Source organism: Meriones unguiculatus, chromosome 16, assembly GCF_030254825.1.
Source record: "Meriones unguiculatus strain TT.TT164.6M chromosome 16, Bangor_MerUng_6.1, whole genome shotgun sequence".
Classification (NCBI taxonomy): Eukaryota; Metazoa; Chordata; class Mammalia; order Rodentia; family Muridae; genus Meriones; species Meriones unguiculatus.
The window spans coordinates 53,858,516-53,879,884 of record NC_083363.1 but is presented as its reverse complement, the minus strand read 5'-3'; the positions used below and the strand labels follow the sequence as shown (position 1 = coordinate 53,879,884).

At 40.6% G+C, this 21,369-nt stretch overlaps 1 pseudogene; it reads right to left on the bottom strand.

Moving 5' to 3' along the window:
* Positions 1-2,083: 2,083 nt before the first annotated feature.
* The window catches only part of LOC110556201 (serine/arginine-rich splicing factor 3-like), a 46,899-nt pseudogene continuing 27,613 nt past the window's right edge, over positions 2,084-21,369 (bottom strand).

Here is a 21,369-nt window from a genome sequence, read left to right as displayed (position 1 = left end):
GAAGGGATGAAGAAAAGACAAACACATGCACACACAAACACACAAAACTGCTGGGGCAAGCAGACAGGGCTCTCTGGTGGAAAAGACACAATCTCCTCTGCCTCCGAAGCTCACCACCTGTATCATATCAGTAGAACAGAATGACAATTATACCATTCAGATAAACAAGGAGGCAGGGTTTATGGTAGTATTGGTCAGGGTAACAGGTTTAGCTAATCAGAAGCAGTTTTCAGGCTGTAGTATTTTGTACACAGTATCAACATCCAGACACACCCACAGGAAGGCTTTGCCATCCTTAGGAGCCTCATAGAGTAGGGGAAAAGGAGTGGGGTTGCCGCTTCCCTCTGAGCCTAAGGCTAGCTTTTTGGACATGGTCATGCCTATGTCACCAGGACACATTAACTCAAGGTTTTCTCTGCTTCCCAGATATACCCTTCATTTTGATTAGCTCTTCCACTGAATCTCCAACTGGATCTTTCCTGCTTAAGCCTTTCTAATCCAGTATTCCCATCTCTGCTTTATTTTACCTATGTTCTGTGACCTGTATGCCCTTCAGACAGTTGTCCTCTCCCTGTGATCCCTTTCTAATTTCCTGGCTCCGACAGGCACTGCAGATTAAACCGACATAACTCAGGTTTTAAGCTAAGATCCATACATGACCAAGAGCATGTGCCATCATCATACATTTACCTGAAAATTACATTTTTCCTTTGCAGCCTGAGTAAAATCACAAAGCATGTGTGTGTGTTCCGTTTTCATTATCCACTCATCAGCTAATGGGCACCCAGAATGACTCCATTCCCTAGCTATTGTGAATGGAGCAACGGTGAATATGAATGTTGCAAGCGTCTTTTATGGTAGGATAGGGAGTTCTCTGCGTAGATGCCCAGGAGTGGTATGGTTGGACCATATGGAGGTTCTATTTCTAGTTGGTGAGAAATTTCAAGCCTGCTCTGCAAATGACCACGCGTGTTTGCACTCCCACTGACAGTGCATAATGTTTCCCCTTTTCCCACATCCACACCACCATTTTCAGGCATTTATTTTTTTAATTATAGCAATTCTGACTCATATGAGAATAAATATAAAAGTAGCTTTAATTTGTATTACCCTGTTGGCTAACGATGTTGAAAGTGTTTATTGGTCATTTGTATTTCTTTTCTGTTTTGTTTGTTTTGTTTTGAGAACACTCTGTTCAGGTCAATGGATAATTTTCAATCAGCTTGTTTAATTTTTTTATATATATATTTGATGTCTTGAATTATCTCTTCTAGGTATTAAACCTTCTCCATTTAGATAGCTGGCAAAGATTTTTGTATTTCAATCGCTTGCTTTTTATAAGCCTGCTTATATGGGGTTTTGTTTTTATTTTTGTTTTTGCTTTGGTTGTGTTTTGTTTTGTTTGTTTGTAACAAAACTTTAATCCCAAGGATTTTCACAAACATATTATGAATGACAGCATGACAAAACAAAACAAAACTCTGCATGGTAACTCAAAAGTTCAGCTCTACAATGTACTCTTAAAATGATAGGATACTGGTATCTTGGTCTTTTATTTCCAAATAAAGAATGTTATAACCAGCCATGCAACCCTTTTGGAAAGTGTTGAGAGTTCAGTTCCCACCCTCTACCTGTTGGCTTGCATTTATGGTGGCTTTAAAGGACAGCTTGTTTCACTCACAGCTCCACACCGAATCCCAGCTGCTAGAGAAACTACTACAGCTTCTTTCAGTTTCTGCCAGTTCTTTCTCGACCGTTAGCACACCACGCTTTAACTGGGGAGGATCTAGGTATATTCCAGTCTATGAAAAACTAAAGTTCAAAGCAAATTCAACCTTGCTTAAGGGAACATTGTAAAGTAACAATCCTTGATGTTACATGCCTCAAATGATCCACTAGAAACCACAGAGAATTACGTCTTTCTGTGTGTCACTGTTCCAGGAGACAAAACAAATTTGAACAGCTAAAACATCTTTAAAATGCACCAAGCTTATGAAGTCGCAAACAAAACTTTTATTTCCTGTACATACTCCTCTCAAATGAAGTTATTTCCTGAACGCCTCTTTTTCTGCAAACTGGTCTTCTACATACTTTCATGTGACCTAGATCGGTTACAAGACCTGAAGACGGATTAAGATGGCCTGTGATTTCCCTCACCAGACAGAGACCTTTCTCTTCTTCTATCGCTACAAAGCAACCTGCTCCTGCTTCAAAAGAAGCGTCTCCTTGGACATTTGTGCCCAGGTGGAGGACTCCACCAGTGGGAATCATCTCAAAGGAGATGACCTCAGGGAGGGTGGTGGGCCACAGTTTCGACCTCTTTTTTCACCATTTGACAATTGCACTCTTACATGGAAGCCACATAGTGTTCTTCCATCTAGCTCGTGGACAGCATCAACAGCATCTCAGGGATCCGATCTGATCCTCAAATTCAAGGAAAGTAAAGCCAGGAGGAGGGCTTAGAGCAACCCTCACACTTCAGAGTGGTCCATAATAGCCAAAAGCCTATTCTAATTCAGTCTTGTTCCTATTGCTTCCAAGATTACCTACACAAACCTTTCAGTCCAATGGGCAGGAATCACGATGTGTTTCAAGATCCTGTTTCAAGATGTTGCTGGAAAGGGAACAGGTAACAGAATACACTGACAAGATACAATTTGAGGGGAGGGGCCTATATTCTTGTTTACAAAGTAAGGATATCATTCTGTATTGATTATCTTTCAATAGATATGATAAAACACCATGATCAAGGCAACTTAGAGATGAGTTTATTTTTGATTATGGTTTCAGAGAAATAAGGGTCCAGAACAGAGGTTCAGACATAGTGAAACACACCTTTAATCCTAGCATGCACGAAGGAGACAGAGATAGACTTATCTTCCCAAATTCAAGTCCAGCCTGGTCTTCAAAGAGAGTCCCAGGCCAGCCAGGATAACTTCATGAGACTTTATCAAAGAAAAGCAACAGAAAAAGTTCACAGTGGTGAAGTAAGCAACAGCCAGGGCTATAGGAGCAAGAAGCTGAGAGTTCACATCTTCAAATACAAGCACACAGAGAGAAACCTGAAAGTAGCTAGTGCCTTTTTCTCTTATAGCCCATACCTACTGAAGTACTTATACCTCCTCATTTCACCAAACAAGGCCACCTTGTTTGGGAACCAGCTGTTCAAATGAACAACACCAAGCACTTCTCAGTAGAATCACCACATGTTCTATTATAGCCGAAAAGGCATGCTGGCAAGAACAGGAGCCGGTGGGTCACATTCTAGCTGCAGTCAGGATCAGAGAGTGAAGAGGAAGCAAGGCCAGTATATACATATATAGTCTCAGGATGTTTTTTAATTTTTTTACAATTTATTCTTTGTATATCCCAATTGTAGCCCCCTCCCTCAACTCCTCCCCGTCCCACCCTTCATCCCTCCCCCCCATTCCCTTTTTCTATTTCACTGAAAGAGGGATTTCTCCCCTGCCATCTGCCCCTAGCTTATCAGCTCTCATCAGGACTGCCTGGATCCTCTTCCTCTATGGCCTGGCAAGACTGCATCGTCACAGTGAAGTGATCAAAGGGCAAGCAACCAAGTTCATGACAGAGGCAGACCCAGCTCCCCATACTCTGGAACCCACATGGAGACTGAGCTGCCTATTGGCTATGTCTAAGCATGGGGTTTAGCTCCTCCCCATTCATGGTCCTTGGTTGCATCTGTCTCTGCAGGGCCGCCTGAGGTCATATAATTTTAGCTTTGTTGGTTTCCTTGTGGAGCTACCGTCCCCTCCATGTCCTTCTACCCTCTCATCTTCTTCCATAACACTCCCTGCACTCTTCTCAAAGTTTGGCTGTGAGTCTCAGCATCTGCTTTGATCCCCTGTTGGCTGGAGCCTTTCAGAGTACCCTCTATAGTAGGCCCCCATCCTGTTCCCTCTCTTTCATTACTTCTGGTAGTCTCCAGATTGGTCTTCAGTGACTGTTTGTTTCCAGTGATGCTCCCTCCTAAAGGCCCACAACCTCCCCTAAACAGCACCAGTAGAGGGGACCAAGTGTTCAAAGACTTGAGCCTCTCAGGGGAATTTCACATGTAAGCCAAACCAGTTGTAGACTTTTTACCAGATTTACAATATCAGGCATGTACTGTCTCTGGTGGTATTATATCTTACTAAACTATATCTCCTTTAGCTATTGTTTGTTTGTTTGGTTGGTTGGTTGGTTGGTTGGTTGGTTTTTCCAGGACAGAAAGCCTGGAACTTATAATGGGTGTCCACTGGACTCAGATATCTGTTGGTAATAGTTAGATCGCTTCCATCCAAGAGATATGATTTATGTTCTTAATCTCTTAAAACTTTCCCCTCATTCCAGAGGTACTTGCAAATCTATTCAGCATCCAAACTATTCTTTGCTTTCCATGTCACTTCACTTTCCTCAGGGTAACAACAACAACAAAAAAAAAAAGTCATATAGTCATGTAAAAATTTCACAGCACATCTGTGAGTACAGAAAAATGTTCAGAAGTTGTTGTAGTTACTTTTCTATTTCCATTATGAGACACTAAGACCAAAACAACTTATTAAAGAGAACATTTAGTCGGGGTCTCATGGTTCCAGAGGTTAGAGTCCAACTCCATCACAGTACGGACTGTGAGAGCAGACAGGCAGGCATGCCACTGGAAAAGTAGCTGCGAGCTTACGTCTGGTCCACAGACATGAAGTTAAGACCTAACTGGAGATGGCATGAGCTTCTGAAACCTCAAAATCCACCAGTGACACACCTCCTCCAACAAGGCCATATCTACCTAATTGTCCCAAACAGTTCAGCCAACTAAGGACCAAGCATTAAAATATATTCTTGGATGGAGGCCATTTTCACTCAAACCACCACGTTCCATGCCATGGCCCCTGTAGGCATTTGTGGCCATATCATAATGGAAAATGCATGTAGTTCCCCTAGTCTTTCAGTCTAGGGCCATTTCAAAGGTCAAGTCTCTTGAGGCTCAAATCAATCTCTTAATTGTAACCCCTGTAAAATCAAAAAGCAATTTCTATACACAACAACACACAGTATACATTACCATTTCAAACGGAAGGAAGTGGGGGCATAGGGGGAAATACTGAAGCAAAGCAAGACTGAACCCCATCAGGGGAAACTCCAAGTGCTGTAGCTCTATGTCCAACGTCAAAGGGCTTAGATGGTTCAGCTATTCCAGTTTTTCTAACTATAACACACCTCTCTCTCTTGAGCTGGTTCCACTCCAGATCTGCAGCTTTCCTTGGCAGATCCCTCATAGCTCGTGAACATCCAGCATCTTGTGGTCTCCAACACGATCCAGGAATAACTTTCACAGCCTCGTATGGTGGATTTTCTGAGCCTCCATGATGGACTGCCTTGTCACATTTCTGAGCCTGAGCAACTTTTCTTCACAGTAGAGAAAGACTCTACAATCCTTTTACTTTTGTACCCTCCATGACCCTAAAGCCAGAACCACATGGTCAATGTGTTAAAGTTCTGTTGCCTGCTTAGGAAGAAACCTTGCGCCCTCCTGGAAGTACATTTATATAAAGTTTGATTTGTTGTTGTTGTTGTTGTTTAGGCACAAATATGTCACTATGCCTTTTTTTCTCACAAATTGCAGAATTGGCTGTGTGGGATCTCACAGATCCCTTTATTTCATTTCCCTTATCTCTTTCCATGCAAGGCACAACTCCAACATTGAGTTTACCATGCGCTTTTTCTCCTCAAACTGTACATTTTGAAGGGAAAGCAGGTAGACAATTTTCAGACCTTCACTTTCCTGCCTCTTCTCTAAATCCAATCTCTACCTGACAACCCACAGCTACCACACTCTCCTAAGAACCAGAGAGATCAACAGAATCCAAGGAGCTATGTCCCCATCAGACAAAGTGAAGACTAGATATAAGCACCTAGAATTATCTCAAACCTAGATGCCAGCTTTAAAAAAAAAATATTAATAACAACCAGGACAATATGTCTCCACTAAAGCCAAGAAACCCTACAAGAGTAGACCCTGGGAAATACAATATAGCTGACACATAAGAAAAAGACTTCAAAATAGGCTTCATGGATATGTTTGATATCCTTAAAGAGGAAATAAATAAGTCCATTAAAGAAATCTATGAAAAGACAAACAATGGAATGAAGTGAAGAAAACAGTTCAGTACTTACAAGTGGAAATAGAGTCAATAAAGAAAAAACAAACTGAGAGAAAACTGGGAATGAAGCATTTAGGAACTCAAACAGAAAACTCAGAGGCAAGCCTCACCACCTGAATATGAGAAATGAAAGAATCTCAGTCATTGAAGACGATAGAAGAAATGGATACCTCAGTAAAACAAAATGTTAAATATAAAAAAGTTCAGGCACAATACTTCCAGAAAATCTGGAAAACTATAGAAAGACCAAATCTATGAGCTATGAAAAACAAAAATAGAGGAAGAAGAAAAAAAAGAGGTCAATAGCACAGAAAAATATTTTTGACAAAATTATAGAAAAAAAATTCTCAAAATAATAAAATGTTTCAAGGTATAAGAAACAAACATAACACCAAATAGACAGGACCCTAAATATCCCTCCACACATACTAATCAAAACAATAAATATATAGAAAAGAAAAGACTTTCTGAACAAATACTAATAGCACAGACACTAAAAACAGCGATTAATTGGAATGTCATGAAACTGAAGAGATTTACAGGAAAAGACACTATCATTTGCACAAAGCAGCACGCTACAGAGTGGGAAAATATTTTTACCAACTACAGATCTGATAGATGGCTGATATCCAAAATACATAAAGAACTCAAAAAAAAAAAGAAAAGAAAAGAAAAGAAAAGAAAAGAAAAACCTGGGACAACAAGAAAACAAATAATCCAGTTTTTAAAATGAGGTATGGATTTAAACAGAATTCTCAAAAGAGGAAACTCAAAGGACTGAGAAGCCCTTAAAGAAATGTTTAACATCCTTAGTCATCGGGGACCATAGGTGTAGGTGTAACCTGCCAGAGTTGTTATGTCGAATGGTCATGCTGTCAAATGACCTCCAAAATATGTTTACAACCATAGGTTTGTGTTGCTCTCAATTTTGGTCAGAGGTGTTTCTTTTTGCAGTGTGCAGAATTTTAATTCTATTTTAATTTAATTTAATTTTAATTGACTCAAGGTCAATTGAAATGCCAAGTATAAGTAGCCAAAAGTGTTCAGCTGTGGATTAATTATCTATATTAAGCCACCTGAGGCCCAGGGAACATCATGCAAGTGAGGGAAAAAAGAAAGAAAGAAAGAAAGAAAGAAAGAAAGAAAGAAAGAAAGAAAGAAAGAAAGAAAAAGAAAAGAGACAGTGTTTTAGCTAAGGTTTTATTGCTGTGAAGAGACACCATGACAATGGCAACTCTTATAAAGAAAATCATTTAATTGGGCCTGGTTTATAGTTTCTGAGGTTTAGTCCATTACCATCATGGCAGTAAGTATGCAGGCAGACATGGTGCTGGAGAAGGAGCTGAGAGTTCTACATTTAGATCAGCAGCAGCAAAAGTGAGCTGGCTTGAGCTTCTGAGATCCCAAAGCCCCTCCCCCACCCCCACCCCCCACCCCCACTCCCAGTGAAGCACTTTCTTCAACAAGACCGCAGCTACTCCAACAAGGCCGCACCACCCATAATGCCATTCCCTGTGAGTCAAGCTACCACAGATGGGATGAGGAGGAGAGCAGTGAAACACTGACAGCTAGACATCACAGGGCTGTTGCAGCTATCAGCATGAATTGGGAAAGGACCCCAAGGCCCTACCTTTGGCAGAATTATCAACAACTCATGGTTGCTAAAGGGAGAAGAGTCACTCTCCTTTGAGGTGTGACTGCTAATAGTTTGCCCTTGCCTGAGCAGATGGCCCCACATCCACATGTACATAGGGAGACACTAGGCAGAGTTGGAGAAATATAATGATGAATTGATACGAACAAAATATATAGATGTGTGAAATTTGCAATGATAAATAGAAAGTATTGTTTAATGTTTTGAGTTTTAGCTTGCTATGGTGTGATGAAGATCTGAAAAAGCTGTCTCCGACATGTGGCCTAACCTCGGATAGAGCACCAGGCAGTTTCTCACATGCATGGACAGTGATCCCCAGCAGAAGGGAACTGTGCCCAAAGAGTAACATAGCACACGTAGCATTCTGGAAGGGCAACAAGTGAGCAAAAATGGATTACGAGACTATTTCAAGGATAGAAGTAAGACAGCCTTCTAGGAACTTCATTCAAAATTCCATGGTGAGTTGTCATGACCAGAGATTGAGAGCTGCTGAAATCTTTTTAAAATGTTTTGTTAGCATATATTAGTTATATATAATAACGGGTTTCATTATGACACTTCCATGCATGTATTTAATGTATTTCAATCATAACCACAACCTTATTATCTTCCTCTGCCCCCTCCCACTCTGCCTTATCTGCTTCTAGCCCCCATTCTACCTTCATGTTTTCGTTTTTTTTTTTTTTTTTTTTTTTTTTAATATCATGAGTTTTATTAAAGTTGCTTACAGGGGCCTGAATAAAGGGTTGCTATGGGAGGGAGAGGGATGGCACCATACTTGCGGCTACACCACTAATGAAATGCTTTCGCTCATCCACCAACTGCATAAATGACCTGAGGGAAGGGTAGGGCCTCTTGCACTGTCTCCTATCCACAACAGGATGCTTTTGTGTCCAGTCTTGTATAGACATGACTGCAAATGCAATCATAACTACTGTGAGTTCAAGGGTGCAACTGCCATGTCATGCCTGGAGATCAGTGGTCCGCACAACTCCCACCCCATCTCTTCTTATTACAGTCATCCCATCCCCCCCCTCCATGATATCTCCTAAGCCTTGACAGGGGCCAGAGTATGATATATATGTTCCATTTATGGCAATGTGTTTACAGTCTGTTGAAGTCATTTACCACAAAACTTTCATGTGTAAAAAGAAAGATAACATTTGTTTGCAGTCACAACATGCAAAGAAAAGAAAAATGACTTAGCAATAGGAAGGTCACCTGGGTGCTGAGTTCCTCAGTGAATATGAGTGTGCTGGACTGAAAGACGACAGTGAAGACTCGCAGTGACACACAGATGGCATGAGGTCTCCTGCCTGTATTTTCAACAGGGCTGATTAGCAACAGATAAATATGCCAAGCACCTTCAAATCCTCTCCAACACAAGATGTGGGTAATGAGTAGTTTTCACTCGAAGGAGCCATGAAGAATTAGTCTCTTCAAGCAAATTTGTGGTAGTTGAAAAGTACATGTTTACGATAGAATCGGAACCATACAGAATATTTGCAGCATATGACTGCTGCAGGCATAGTAGGAATTATTGAAAGAGAAGGCAAAAATAACGAGGTGCCCCATACGAATCAATGTGAAGCTATTACAAGAATAGAGTGACAGTGGGAATCAAAGACACAAGGATTTTATATTTTATGTGATCTCTGAGAAGAGCAGAGAAGAAACGATGGACCTAACCCTGGAGGCACTAACTGTGCGCCTGGCCTGAGGCCTGTCACTTGTGTGACTTGTCAGAGGCCAGAGATTGCCACCTCAAAACTCTCCTCTCCTTATTATTAGATCACAATGTTCATGCTCAGGTTTCCAAAATTCTGCAGTTGATTATGTAATTCAAGTGTAACATTGTGAAATGGCAACAGAAATGACGCGTCTGTCTTCGGGTAAGGAGGTGTTCTCCCATTTCTCTCTTCATCAGGGGACACAAGTTGTTGACCCGGTGCTCACACTCTCAGGGCTAGGTTTAAATCCTGTGTTATTAGACTCCTGAGCCTGTGCTCAGACCAACCACTGCACCATGCTATCTCCTCACACCAGAGTCTCGTTTTGGAAGTCACCAGGAGAAATTAGCATACATTGAGCCCTCTCTTAGGCCCACCTTGGAATATTTCAGGGAATTAGTAATGTTTAAAATTATGTTGACATCAAGAAACTGTCAATGCCTGGGGTTTTTGTTTTGTTTTGTTTTTTGTTTGTTTGTTTTTGTTTTTTTTGTTTTTTGTTTGTTTGGGGTTTTTTTGGTTGGTTGGTTGGTTTTGTTGTTTGGTTTTGAGGCAGGAGAAGAGGGAGAGAATGAAGTCAAGCCAGCCATGCACAAAATTGGCATACTAGAAAACTGGTTGGCAGAAAGGAAGTCTGGTTAACCCCAGCCAAGGATAAGCATATCTCGCTAAGAGCTCACTCAAGCACAGGGATACCCTTGAGTGCCTGGAGGTGACCCAAGGCTCATTATAATGCTAAAATGTACAACCCTCAGTGGATTTTAAGGTATTAATGAGATACACAATGCATGAAGCTCTACTTGGAGCTGCATGTGTCAGAGGATGCCTGAGAAAGCATGGGCTGTGCAATGGGCCAAAACTCCAACACTGTGGGCCACAAAAGTCCCCACACTTTGTACAATGGAGCCACTGAGATGCTAAAAAGTCTTTGCTCTGGCCTATTCCCTGCCTTAAAACTGCATCTTTCTCCAACAAAGTGCCCCTGCCTGTACGGTAACTGTGGGCCTCTATTCAACCCTTTGTTTCAGGACTCAGAAACCTGGAAGGTGCCTGGAGGTGCACAGTGTTTTCTGCGTTTAATTCTCCTGACGTTTCAGAGCTATTTACTCACTTTTCTACATAAAAGTAATCACTAGAACCATTAAACAAATGGCTACACAGCAAACAGAAAAGCTAGCCGTGAACTCTTAGCCCAGACTCACATCCCACTGCCTCTGGGAAAATGATCTGGAAATGTGTTATAATTACCCTCTGTTGCGCAGTGATTTCAGAACACGTTGTTCAGAAGGAGCCATGTCTGTTTTCCTGAGAATGTACAGTAATATTGTATCTACTGTGAATCCCTGGTTTGGAACATTATATTTTTAAAATTGAAGAGGCTTTTTCTTCTCCAAATAAAACAGCTGTGCAGTTTGAAACTGATATTACTTCCTCTGCCCTATATTATTTTAGTCATGCTTGACATTTATTGGCAGTACATAAAGCAGCTTAATTTAATGAGATGTGCACAAATCTAAAATAATATACACAGATTACCTGACAAACAGCAGCTATTATATGTGATGTATTTTTATAAGTAGACTGAGTCTTAAAAATTAAAATACCTGACTTTTGACCCAGAATTATACACATATATAAATGTAAATACATCATCAAAGGGAGCATGAGTAATGCACTCTTATTAATATTTCTGATGACTAGTCTTGGTTCTCTCTCTTTCTGCACACACACACAGACGCACACACACACACACAGAGAGAGAGAGAGCTTACTTTTGTGTTGTGTACTCCAGCCCAGCCTAGAGTCTGCCCGACCTTACCCTGACTGTGTACTCTCTAACTGTAAGATTTAGTCTATATCCCACAACCAGAGCCTTACCGCTGAGCCTCACCCTCCATGATCAGGGTGGGACTGTGTGGCACATCCTACGTACCAGCCCAACCTGCTATATGCACATCAGACTCACAGCCAAAAAAGGAGGTCTTCATACAAAAACAATATGAAGTGCCAAGACACTATCCCCCCACACACACTCCAAAACCATCAGTGTGATAGAAATGTTGTCTAATGAGAATTATCTAATGCATTCCAAAACATATAACATTATTGATTGATTAATTAATTAATTAAACCTCATTAAAGAATTCAAGTTTTAAAAAGATACAAACAGCTCAGTGAAGTTAAAGAGAGTAAACTCAAAGAGAGCAAATGACTGATGCCCAAGAAAATAAAACAAAATAAAAAGGTTGAATGGAATGATGAGGACAATCCAAGATTTGAAAACTAACTTCAATTAAGAAATAGAAATGCTGCTCAGGATGCGAGGCTAAGCACTGCACTCAGGGTCAGCCGCTTTGGACCCAGAGAAGAGCATGTCTGATTGCATGCGGGTTGATACCCCAGGTCCCGCCTCTGAGAAAAAGGTATCAGACGGGTCTGATGCTCTTTGGGTGGATGACACCTAAATGAACATCGGAACAAAGTCCCAATTTATTTCTAATATCAGAGATCAGACCTCTACTCTTGCCTGATGCATCTAAAACAAAAAGGGGGAACTGTAGAGAGCTGCGGAATGCTGTGCCTTAAAGATGCATCTGGTTTCCGCCTTCCACCTTCCCGATGGTGAGTGCTCTCTGTAACAAACAACTCCATAATTGGCTAAGGCTGAGGATCTGGCTTGCTTCCATGTATGTGGACCTATCTGCATTGCCCACGTGGCACGCCTGGGTTGGCTACCCAGAGGCTATTTAAGCTGTGGGGTGGCTTGCCCCAGGGTCAGATGATTGTTCAAGGTTCCTGAATAAACTGCATTGAAAAAAAAAAAAAGGATTAAGGAAAGAGGGAGAGAAAGGGAAAAGGGAAGGATTAAGGGATGGGGCATAGCAGGAGGAATGGAGAAAGAATCTCTCTCGTAACTCCAAGTTCTTTCTGTTTTAGAAAGTCTCTACCCAAATACTGTCACACATGAAAGTGGCTCTGCTACAGTCAGGGGATAAGACATTCACACAATCAAAGTAGACATGTTTTTACTAAATAAATTTGATTAATGGCTAAAAAAAAAAAAAAAAAAAAAAAAAAGAGAGAGAGAGAGATAATGGGAAGAGTTTTTTGGCTAGCTACCAACGCCTGGCTAGATTCTGATCTCTTAATACAACCAAGAGATAGTGCGAAGGGTCTTTTGGTTATTTGCCCCTATTTTGCACATTCAATTCATTGAAATATTAAATGTTTTGTCACTTCTTCAGTTACTTGAAATGATGAGAACAGAAATTAAATTCCATCTAAGTGCCAAAAAAAAAAAAGAAATAGAAATGCTGAAGAGAATTCAAGCTGAAATTAAGATGGAATGAAAATGAATTTTTTATGATTGTCACTCATTTTTAAATGTTAATTTAGCAACCCTGATTAATATGACCTATTTCTAACTAATCAAATTTAAGAATTTTTAAACTATAAAACACTATTTTATTAATAAATTATTTATAAATGTAATTATTTCAATCTCTAAATATTAATCTATTTTAAACAAATAACCACGGGAAAAGAGTTCCCCTTTTTCTGTAATACTAATCACATTTTCTTAATGGAAAAATATAGTTTCCAAAGTTTTAAAAAATCACTAAAATAATCCCAGAAACAACAAACGTTATTAGTAGCGAATATGTACATCATTCTTGCTACTATGTGGAGACACGCGAGACTGTACAATCCCACAATGCACAAGATCAGGAGCCTGGTGCCAACCGGTTTGGTATTTGGTGAGGTCTGTTTTCTGCTTATAATGTGGAACCATTTTGCTGTGTCCTCTGAAGGACGAATGCTGTGTCATCACATAATAAAAAAATGATGAATGAGTCAGAGAGTTCTCTGCCACCCTTGCTTTACAAGCATTACTCTCGCACATGAGGGCAAAATCCTCAGGACTTAATCACTTCTTACAAATCCCATTTCTTAAAGCAATCATAACATGGGTTCAGTTCCAACATAAATTTTTGGAGGGATAAAATCATGTCTGTATTTTCATAGTACTTTACAACACTCTACACTAAATTGTTCCTTTGAGAAGTTTTGAAAATTCAAACGTATCAGCTTCAAATTTTTATTCTATGCAAAATATCTTATTTATTTACTTATTTATTTATTTTAGCATCCTAACCACAGTTCCTCCTCCCTTCTCTCCTCCAAATACCCCCACCTTCCTCTTCCCTTCCCCCATTCACTCCTTCTTTGTTTTTATTCAGGAAAGGGAAGGCCTTCCATGGATATCTACCAGCCATGGCATAACAAATTGCAGTAAGACTAGTCACCTCTTCTCCTATTCAGTAAGACTGGACAAGGCAACCCAGAAGTAGTAAATGGTCTCAAAAGTGGGCAACAGAGTCAGAGACAGCCCCTGCTGCCACTGTTAGGAGTCTCACAAGACGGTCAAGCTATAGAACTGTAACTTATGTGCAGAGGGCCTAGGTCAGTCCCATGCAGGCTTACTGATAGTCAGGTCAGTATCTGTGAGGCTTTATGGGCCCAGGTAGTTGACTCTATGTTTTCTTGTGGTGTCCTTGACCCCTCTGGTCCTACAATCCTTTTTCCCCCTTCTCAGCAGGATTCCACAAGCTCCATGTATGTTTGGCTGTTGATCTCTGTACCTGTTTCTATCAGAACTAGGCTAGGCACCAATCTATGAGTATTGCAGAATATTAGTATGAATCATTTCATGGCTTTTTTGCCATTCATATCCGGTTATATTCTAGCTCTTGGGGCTACCCAGCCCCTGGCACTCCAGGAGGGTCAGGGGTGGGCTCCCTCTCGTGGCACAGGTCTCAAGCTGGGCAAGTCACTTGTTAGCCACTCCCACAATTTCTGTACCACCACTTCACTTACCCCAACACATATCATAGGCAAAAGGAATTGTAGGTTCAAGGTTTTGTGTCCTAATCCCTCCACTGGAAATCTTGCCTGGTTACAGGAGATGGCGGGTTCAGGCTCCCTATTTCCCATTTCTGCCTGGCAAGGGACACATTCAGAGATTCCTTGGAGTTTCCATTGCACTAGGTTTTTAGCTTGTCCTAGAGATGCCTCCTTCCAATTCCATATGTCTCTCCCAGTACTCCCTGCTGAGAGAATGCATCACCTGTCAATTAAAAAAAAAAAAAAAAAAACCCTATGGCCAAAAATATATATAGGATATGTGGAATAGAAGGTGAGACATCCAGCAGGCAAAAATGATTCTGGGATAGTGCCAGGTTCTTGAGAGTTGCCCAGGAATATGTGAGGAAGACAAATGCAAGGTACCTAAGCACAGGTATCCAGCCACATGGCAGAACTAAGTACAGAATAAATGGGTTATTTTAAGTTATGAGATAGTCAGAGAAGAGCCTAGCTATATGGCCTAGGTGTTTGTGTAAATATTTTGAGTCTGATGAAACATTATTCTGGAATCTTGAGGCCAGGAGGAAAACCACATCAACAATTCTCTCTCTTTATCTTCCCTCCAACCTATCTCTCTTGTTCCTATCCCCACCCCACCTCCATCCAGATCCTTACTTCTGTCCACCCTCAAGATCTATTCTATTTCCCTTTCTATGTGAAATACTTTAATGTGGGTTCTATCTGAGAATCCTTCCCCAATTCCCAGCCCTGCTCACTTCCACTTTTTAGAAGATTTTATAGTGCCTCTATGTAGTACCTTCCACTGCCATTTCTTCAAACCAGAGTCATGTGTAGCATATGGTTTCTGGGTTTCATCAACAAAGTAAGCTGAACTTCATGATATGTCAACAGTTGGAATTGCATTCATTCTGATGGGTTAAACATGGAGCAGAACAATCCAGTGAAGGAAGCATGGGGTGATTTTCACCAGAAACCATCTGAGACTTCACAAAAACACATTAACTTCCAGGATAATTACACAATTGTTCCACTGTTGGCTATGTGTGTAGTCATGAATTCAGAGAGACCTTAGGAGGGCTTCCTGAGGTCCACACAAACATTAAATACACAGGCTCAAAGCCGACCATATTTCTTTCTTGATTTTTGCAGCATTAACTATATTGATAAGATATCTGTTTGTTACCAACTTTTACATTGTAGACTAGTTTAATTACATGGATTTGCATATTTGATACCTCTTAAAGCTTTCATAAATTGCTATAAATTTGGCATCACAGAAGAAGAAGAGCTGGGCATGGTGGCAGCCAGTTTGAGGCCAGCCTGAGCTACAAAGTGAGCTCACAGAAGAAAAAGAGAGAGGGGAGAGAGAAGAGGATGGGGAAGAGGATAAAGAAGAAGATGAAATAGATTTCTTGGCTGACTGGGATCCATTGTCCTCTGCTAAAATCCAGGTGTCTCCAGGTTCCCACAAGGTCCTTCATGAAGCTCTCCAGAGAATGTACAGCTTGCTCCCTGCAGCTTTGCTCTTGTCATATGACCTCCACTAACTTTGACCACATTCTCGCCCTTTATAAAGGACATACAATTCCCCGGAAAATCTGAGATTAATCACCCCCCTCCCAGGATCTTTAATTTTACCCCACTTGAAAAGTCTCTTTTCTAATGTAAGGTAACAACATCCATTTGTTGTTCAACATCCATTTGAAAAGTCCATTTTGTCATGTAAGGTAACAACATCCATAGAGACTAGACCTGGCCCAGGAGGGACTGCACGTCTGCCTATCCACTAAAGTATTACCAAACCAGTTGCTAGTATTTTATGTCTTAGAAAGTAATTAAACTATAACTAAATTTAGGGGTTCATTTTTACACATCTTGAGAAGCTGCCATTTGATTTTCATGGTGGCACCAAAATTCAAAGTGAGCCTGCTACAGAGACACTGAAGTGCCCACGTTCATCGCTGCACTGTTCACAATATCCAAGTTATTCAATTAGTCCCATTGCCCATCTACAGATGAAAGGGTAGAGAACTGTGTTATGCAGACACAATGGAGTTCTCCTAAGTCACAAAGAAAAACAAATGACATTTCCAGGAAACAGTGGAAACTCAAGGTGTTTAGGACAGGCGAATAATAAAGAAAAATGCCATATTTTTCTCTCACTGAGAAGCTAGGGGTGGGGAAGAAGACAGAAAACTAAAGGTGAAGGACCAGGGATGGAAAAGTGGGAGAGGAGAGGTAGAAGGGTTGAATGTGGTCAGAGTCTGTTAGATACGCTGGTGGAAATGCCACAGTGTAACCCCGCACTTTGCACCAATAAAAAATACCACAGCAGTCACGTTGACAACTAAGTAAAATAATTCCTAAATAAAACATTAACTTATTTCACTGAAGTAAATAAGTCACCAATATTTTTTTAAAGTCATGAAATAAATTTTAGACAGCATTATTTGATGGACCCAAGTATGTCAGCATGATACATAAAAGGGCTTAAAAGGGAATGACATTCACACCATTTTCTTAGGAGCATCTAACAGACATGTAGGAAATTTTTTTTTTAATTTTTAGTTTTATGTTTAAATTGACGTAAAAATTTCATATATTTATTAGTTATCATATATACTGTGTAGTGTAAAATCATAGAGGGCATGTCTTTGTTGGTAAAACATTACAAGCCCTTTCTTGTGGCACACTGATACATTTGTTATCCTAAAAATTGTTATCCTGTTTCTGCCCTCCAAGACACCCGAGAAGAACTCCTTGGTCTTATCCCTGACTCAGAACCCATTCACCAGACTTTTCCCATCTGAGTTCTCAGAAGACAGTGTTAATGTCAGCCTGTGTCAGTAATTTATTCATTTAGTTAATTTTAACTAGTACAGCTGTTGAGACTATGCCCCAGGTCCCTTCCATAATAAGAAAATAACAACTCAAATTGTTTCTCTGATTAAGACGGGAATTCTGTGAGGATTGATCATCTTACCCCGGGTCCCCCTTCTTATTCAGCGTCTTTAGATGTACAGATCTTAGTATGTTTATCCTATCTTATAGGTCTAGTATCCACTTATAAGTGAGTATATACCGTGTGCATCTTTCTGCTTCTGGGATACCTCACTCAGGATGATCTTTCATAGTTCCCACCATTTGCCTGCAAATTTCATGATTTCCTTGTTTTTAATTGCTGGGTGGTATTCCATTGTGTAGATGTACCACAATTTCTGTATCCATTCCTCTATTGAGGGATATCTGGGTTGTTTCCAGATTCTGACTATAACAAATAAAGCTGCTACTAACATGGTTGAGCAAATATCCTTGTGTACTTGAGCATTTTTTGGATACATGCCTAGGAGTGGTATAGATGGATCTTGAGGAAGCACTATTCCTAATTGTCTAAGAAAGCAACAGATTGATTTCCAAAGTGGTTGTACAAGTTTACATTTACCAGCAATGGAGGAGGGTTCCCCTTTCTCCATAACCTCTCCAGCATGATGGCATGAACATTGGAAGTAGGAGAAAACAAGTAAAAGGACAGGAGCCTATCATAGAGGGCCTCTGGAAGACTCTACCTCGCAGTGTATCAAAGCAGATGCGGAGACTCCTAACCAAACCTTCAGCAGAGTGCAGGGAATCATATGATAAAAGGGGGAGTTAGTAAGATCTGGAGAGGACAGGAGTTCCACAAGGAACAAATATATCTGGGCACAGGGGTCTTTTCTGAGACTGATTCCCCAACCAAGGACCATGCATGGATATAACCTAGAACCCCTGCTCAGATGGTGCCCATGGCAGTTCAGTATTCAAGTGGTGCCCATGGCAGTTCAGTATCCAAGTGGGTTCTCTAGTAAGGGGAACAGGGACTGTCTCTGACATGAACTCAATGGCTGGCTCTTTGACCTCCCCACCCCCGAGGGAGGAGAAGCCTTGCTAGGCCACAGAGGAGGACATTGCAGCCAGTTCTGAGGATACCTGATAAGCTAAGATCAGATGGAAGGGGAGGAGAACCTCCCCTATCAATGGACTTAGAGAGGGGCAAGGAAGAGATGAGGGAGGGGGGATGGGACTGGGAGGGAATGAATGAGGGGGCTACAGCTGGGATAAAAAGTAAATAAACTGTAATTAATATAAAAAATAAAAATATAAAAAAGAAGGGAATTCTGGGAGTATATGGGTTAGAGTAACAAGTCAGATAAAGAACTGTGTGAATATTCTACTTAATCTCATCTTTTTTCTCTGGTACTGTCCCAGTACAGGCAGGAAGAAGCCTGTACTGGAAGTTTGACCTGAAGGAAAATACTGCACAGTGAAAGCTCAAATTATAAAGTCACCAGAGTGAATCCAGTCCAGGAACTATGAACTAAAAGTCCTTCTTTATCGTACCTACAGACAATGGTAGAATATGCTCTCTTCCTAGAGAAAAACAAAATGCATCATTATTAAGAAAAATAAATTCCACAGCATTTATGAAGATAGAAAACCGTATTTGGAGTCTTATGCAGTCTAGCATCTGCTTACTACATGAGCCTGACTCTTTGAAAAACAAAAGCATGATATTATGTTAAGTGTTAGCCAATTTAGGCGGCAAACAGCTGATGAAATTTCCTGTGCTGGTTGCTTTTCGTAGGTGGAACTAAGATTTTATTCTGATTAATAATGCATAGTTATAAAAATATTACTTTAACTTGTAAGCTTTATCTGATAAGTATGGGTGGCCGCTGCATTACAAACTAAATGCCAACGAAACCGAGGTCAGAACATGACATCTTTTCTCATGGTTGCAGTGGTGTTAATTGGGCCCAGTAGAAAAGGCAAACATGAAGTCTACATAAGACCCTGAGTATCCTGCTACTAACCACAACCCCCTTGTCTTTCTAACTCCCTCTTCTCCTCTTCCTGACTGTCATCTCCCTAGAACACCCTTCTTGGATTCTGTCAACAAATTTGACCTGTCTTGCAACCTGTTTCTTCCTTGTGACTTCAGGCTAACTCCCTTCTCAAAACCTTGGCTTAAATTTCTCTCACACAAGAGTTAAACTGTTGAACAGTTAAACTGTCCTTTATGAAACTGTACAATGGCCTGCATCTCCCCTTCCCCCACCCCCTCCTACTCTTCTTTGATGTTTGCAGCTTTGAATTTCTTGTACAGTTGATTGAATGAGAGAAGATGGAGCAACTGATTTCTTTTTGGTTGTTGTTTCTCCCAAACTCTATGTGAACAATATGATGGCTCCAGGGTTTGACTATTCTGTTAACTGATGTACTCAAGATTACAAGTTCAATTGTGGACAGAATGACGACAAACTGAGAAAGGGGTCTCCTAAGTATATCTTAATCTTTGTAATAAAAATTTAAATTAGGTGGTTTTTTTAAGCGGATTTGTATAGATTGGCTAAGCTCAGAACCTTAGAAATTAAATGACTCACTCACATCAAGCACTAAGTAAATGTGCTCAAAATCTCAAATATTTTCTTTTTTTTTAATTTTATTTTTTTCTTATCAGTTACATTTTATTAACTCTGTATCCCAGTCATGTCCTGCTCCCTCATTCCCTCCCAGTCCCTCCCTCCCTCCTTCATCTCCACCATGACCCTTTCCAAGTCCACTGATGGGGGGGACCTCCTCCAAATTCATCTGATCCTGTTTTATCAGGTATCTTCAGGACTGGCTGCAAAGCCCTCCTCTGTGGCCTAACAGGACTGCTCCTCCCTTGGGGGATGGAGAGGCCAAAGAGCCAGTCATTGAGTTCCTGTTAGAACTAGTCCTTGTTCCCCTCACTTTGGGAAACCAATTGGTTACTGAGCTACCACAGGCTACATCTGAGTGGAGGTTCCAGGTTATATCCATACATGGTCCTTGGTTGAATGTCAGTCTCAGAAAAGACCCTGTGCCCAGATATATTTGGTCCTTGTGGAGCTCCTATCTTTTCCGCATCAGACTAACTCCCCTTCTTTCTTATGATTCCCTGTACTCTGTCAGAGGTTTGGTCATGAGTCTTTGCTTTGACAACACTGCTAGTTAGAGTCTTTCAGATGCGCTCAGTAGACTCCTGTCATACGTTCAATGCACATCCCATCTGTCTTTCTAAACAAGGATTGATCATCTTACCCCATGTCCACTCTCTTGATTATCTTTTTTAGGTGTATAGATTTCATTATGTTTGTCATATCTTATAGGTCTATATAAGTGAGTATATACCGTGAGTATATACTTTCTCCTTCTGGGATATTTCACTCAGAATGATCTTTTCTAGATCCCACCATTTGTCTGCAAATTTCATGATTTCCTCCTTTTTGATTGCTGAGTAATATTCCATTGTGTAAAAATACCACAATCTCTGTACCCATTCCTCCGTTGATGGACATCTGGGTTGTTTCCAGGTTCTGGCTATTACAAATAAAGCCTTATAAACTGGTTGAGCAAGTATTCCTTTTGTGTACTTGAGCAAACTTTGGGTATATACCTAGCAGTGGTATAGCTGGGTCTTGAGGAAGCGCTATTCCTAATTGTCTTAGAAAGCGCCAGATAGATTTCCAGAGTGGTTGTACCAGTTTACATTCCCACCAGCAGGGGAGGAGGGTTCCCTTTCTCCACAACCTCTCCAGCATGTGTTGTCACTTGAGTTTTTCATCTTGGCCATTCTGATGGGTGTAAGGTGATATCTCAGGGTCATTTTGATTTGCATTTCCCTGATGGCTAATGAGGTTGAGCATTTCTTTAAGTGTTTCTCTACCATTCGATATTCCTCTACAGAGAATTCTCTGTTTAGCTCTGTTTCCCATTTTTTAATTGGATTACTTGGTTTGCTGCTTTTCAGCTTCTTTAATTCTTTGTATATACTGGATATTAGTCCTCTATCAGATAAAGGGTTAGTGAAGATTCTTTCCCAATCTGTAGGCAGTCATTTTGTTTTGATGACAGTGTCCTTCACTTTACAGAAGCTTTT